This window comes from Otolemur garnettii, unplaced genomic scaffold, assembly GCF_000181295.1.
Source record: "Otolemur garnettii isolate 467f Iridium unplaced genomic scaffold, OtoGar3 scaffold00026, whole genome shotgun sequence".
In the NCBI taxonomy this organism is placed as follows: Eukaryota; Metazoa; Chordata; class Mammalia; order Primates; family Galagidae; genus Otolemur; species Otolemur garnettii.
In genome coordinates, this window is record NW_003852421.1 from 14,235,592 (window position 1) to 14,240,140 (window position 4,549).

The 4,549-nt window shown below is 38.1% G+C and overlaps 1 pseudogene; it reads right to left on the reverse strand.

The window, feature by feature from the left end:
* Positions 1 to 2,563: 2,563 nt before the first annotated feature.
* LOC105886833 overlaps positions 2,564 to 4,549 on the reverse strand; it is a 9,333-nt pseudogene continuing 7,347 nt past the window's right edge.

Here is a 4,549-nt window from a genome sequence, read left to right on the forward strand (position 1 = left end):
AAAAAAAAAAAAGAATAGATTGGTAATGTGAGCAGAATGATGGAAACTCTAAGAAAAAAATCAAAAGGAAATGCTAGAAATCAAAAGTACTAATAGAAATTAAGAAACCTTACCATGGGCTCATCCATGGACTGAACATGGCCAAGAAAAGAATCAATGATCTAAAGAAATGACAACAAAAACTTCCTAAACTGAAATAAAAAGAGAAAAAAGAATGGTAACAGAACAGAGTATGGAATAAATGTGGAAAAATTACAAAATATATAATCACATATAACTGACATACCAGAAGGAGAAGAAAAGGGAAAGAAGCAGAGAAATAACCAAAGTAATAATTGCTGAAAATTTTTGCCAAAATTTATGACAGACACCAAACCAGAGATCCAGGAAGCTCAGAGAATGTGAACCAGGATAAATACCCAAAATCTACACTTAAGGATATCATATCCAAATTGCAGAAAACCAAAGACAAAGAGAAAATCCTGAAAGAAGCCAGAGGAAAACAACACCTTGCCTATAGAGGGATAAGGATAAGAATTATATGAGACTTCTTATCAGAAACCATGTAGGGAAGAAAAGAGTGGAATGAAATATTTAAAGTGTTGAAAGAAAAAGCTTACCAACCTAGAATTATATAACCAGTGAAATTATTCTTCAGAAGTAAGGGTAAAATAAAGACTTTTTCAGATGAACAAAAACTGAGAAAATTAATCAATTATAGACCGTCCTGTAAGAGATATTAAAAGAAGCTCTCCAGAGAAAAAATATGATATAGGCCAGAAACTCTTATCTATACAGTGACATGTAAGGGGGAGATCTAGGAAAAAGAACTAAAAGAAAAAAAGAAAGGAAAGAAGGAAGGAAAAAGCAGAGTATGAACGTTTTAACTCAATAACTAAGAAAATGACATGAAGGTTATTTTAAGCAGTTTGATGAGAGTATTTCAAAATGTATACGAAAACAGCACACTGTACCTCATCATTGCATTAATGTACACAGTTATGCTATAAGAAATTAAAAAAAAAAGGAAGGAAAGAAAGAAGGAAGAGAGGGAGGGAGGGAAGAGAAAGAAAGAGAAAGAAACTCAGATCTACATAAACAAGGAAAAAGCATTGGAGAGGAATAAAAGAAGGTAAATGAGATGTTTTATCTTTCTTACTCTTAATTGATCTAATAGATAATTGTTCAAAATAATAATAGTAACCATGTATTAGATGATTATAGTATATAGAGAAATAAAATGAATATCATCAATGTTGTAAGGGATAGGAGAAAAGAATCAGAAATACTCTATTGAAAGCTCCCTGCTATATTTGTGAAGCTATGTAGTATTGTTTAAGTACATTGAAATTAATTGCAAATATGTATTGCAAATTAAAAAAAATACAATTGATACTTTTAAACAAAGTTTCTTTATTATTTATTTATTTATTTCTGCAGTTTTTGGCCAGGGCTGGGTTTGAATCTGCCACCTTGGGCATATGGGGCTGGCGCCCTACTCCTTTGAGCCACAGGCACCACCCTATTTATTTATTTTTTTGAGACAGAGTCTCACTGTGTCACCCTGGGTAGAATGCCGTGGCATCATCATAGCTCACAGCAACCTCGATCTGTTGGGCTCAAGAGATCCTCTTGCCTCAGCCTTCCCAGTAGCTGAGACTACAGGCATTTGCCATGATGCCTAGCTAGTTTCTCTGTTTTTGGTAGAAATTAGTCTTGCTTTTGCTCAGCCTGGTCTGGAAATTCTGAGCTCAAACAATCCACCCACCTTGGCCTTCTAGAGTGCTAGGATTGTAGGAGTGAGCCACCACACTCAGCCTGTAATAGATATTCTAAGAGAGAAGAGAAAATGAAATCACATAAAATGCTCAACTGAAACTAGAGAAGATAGCAAAAAAGAAAATAAAAAGAAAGAATAAGTATTAGGTACAATAAACAGGAAAAAAGTCATAAATAAATATGGTAGGTATTATCAATGAATATTGATAATCAATTGACTTTGTCAATGGTCTAAATAACACCAATTAAATGACATAGATTGTCAGAGGGGATAAAAAACACAAGACCCTAATATGTGCTGTATTTAATGCTGACAGCTTAAAAGTAAAGAGATGGAGAAAGATAGCACATTCACTCTAGTCAAAAGAAAGCTGGAGTAACTATATTAATTACAGACAAAGCAGACTTAAAAACAAGGAAAATTGGGGCGAGATGCGATGGCTCATGCCTGTAATCTTAGCACACTGTGAGGCCGGGGTGGGTGGATTACCTGAGCTCACAGGTTTGAGATCAGCCTGAGCCAGAGCAAGACCTCATCTCTAAAAAACAAAAAAATAGACAGGCATTGTGGCGGGTTCCTATAGTCTCAGCTACTTGGGAGGCTGAGGCAAGAGAATCCGCTTAAGCTCAAGAGTTTGAGGTTGCTATGAGATCTGACTCCATGGCACTCTATCAAGGGTGACAAAGTGAGACTGTCTCAAAAAAAAAAAAAAAAAAAACAAGGAAAATTATCATAGACAAAGTGGGGTATTACATAATCATAAAGGGGGTACTTCTTGGCCAGGCACAGTGGCTCACGCCTGTAATCCTAGCACTCAGGGAAGCCAAGGCAGGTGGATTGCTTGAGTTCACAAGTTCGAGACCAGCCTGAGCGAAAGCAAGACCCCCATCTTTACTAAGACTATAAAAACTGAGGCAAGAGGATGGCTTGAACCCAAGAGTTGGAGGTTGCTTTGAGCTATGATGCTACAGCACTCTACTCAGGAAAATAGCTTGAGACTCTGTCTCGGAAAAAAAATTTTAAAAGGGGGTCACTTCTTCAAGAAGGTGTAACACTCCTTAATTTACATGTGCCAAACAACAGAGTATCAACATACTTTAGGCAAAAATTGATGGAAGTGCAAGGAGAAACAGATAAGACCACTATTATAGTTGGAGATCTCAACACCCCTCTATCAGTAATTAATAGACTCAGCCAGCAGAAAATCAGTATATGGACATAGCTGAACTGAACAGCACCATCAATCAGCTGGACCTACTTGACATTTACCAAATACAGATTAGCCTTACTTTACACAACACTGGAAATATGAAACTGTACCGGTAGACTTAGGAAACCGGCAAGTTCAGGTGTGATTATTTATTATGTGAAAGAATTTTGCAGTTTACTGAAATATATTTTGTTCTTTATTTTGCCTAAGACTTTTTATAGATTTCATTTAAATTTGAAATTATGAATTCATTTGGAAATTTACAGTTTACTTTATCAGAATGGAGTTGTGACATAGGAAACCTCACCTTGGGCTCAAGCAATCCACTTGCCTCAGTTTTTCTATTTTTGGTAGAGACAGGGTCTCACTTTTGCTCAGGCTGGTCTTGAACTCCTGAGCTGATGCAATCCACCTGCCTCGGCCTCCCAGAGCACTAGGATTACAGGATTACAGGCCTGAGCTATGTAAATATGCTAGGTAAATATTTGGAAAAGTGAATTGTAGAACTGTCAGTGGATGTCACTTGTGATGAGACCAGTAAACAATCTTTCTCAGAGCTCTGACTGAGGGCTTGTCTTGTAATTTGTAGTTTTTTCCTTTCTAAGTCTCAGTGATAAGGGATGCTGCTCCACTCAACCAAAGTTCCTACTTTTCAATGACTTTTCAAAGAAAACAGCTCCTTCTACAGGGCCTCCTGCTTGCCCTAAAGGTTCTAGTCTGCTTCTTGTTAATGCCTGAAGAAGCATTTTTTCACTCATTCATTCAATAACATTCCCTGAGCACTTTGTGAGCCAGGTACAACCCAGAAGACCACAAGATCCTCAGATCAATTGACAAGTCTTTATGCATCAAAACAGTGATGACAGGTTAGAACAAATGGAAATTCTCAGTACAAGTTTTCTGCCCAATGTTGCATCTGTCATCAACCAAATGATTCCCAGAGAGATGGAATGAGAGTCACTGCAAATCAAGGCCATCTCTTTATTCCTTCCTTCCTCTCTCCCTGCTCTCTGGCTGCACAGAAATTGGGGCTTTCTTTTTAGACAGAGTCTCACTCTGTTGCCCAGGCTAGAGTGCCATGGTGTCAACTCACAGCAACCTCGAACTCCTCAGTTCAAGTGATCCTTCTGCCTCAGCTTCCCAAGTAGCTCGGACTACAGCCACCTACCACAATGCCCAGCTAATTAAAAAAAAATTTTTTTTGTTTTAAATCAAGTCTTGCTCTTACGCAGGCTGAATGAAACTCCTGACCTCAAGCAATCCTCCTGCCTTAGCCTCCCAGAGCACTAGGATTACAGACATAAGCCATTGCACTTGGTTGAAATTGGGGCTTTTATTCATCAAATGCTTGGTCAAGCTTCCTCTAGGACTTTAGATAAATATATCCTTCCTTCCTTTCTTCATTTGGTACTCAGCATAAGATGCAGACTTGAGGATTATCGAAAATACAAAGATGGGCTAGCGCCCCATAGCTCACGCCTGTAATCCTAGTGCTCTGGGAGGCCGAGGCAGGTGGATTGCTTCAGCTCAGGAGTTCAAGACCAGCCTGAGCAAAAGTG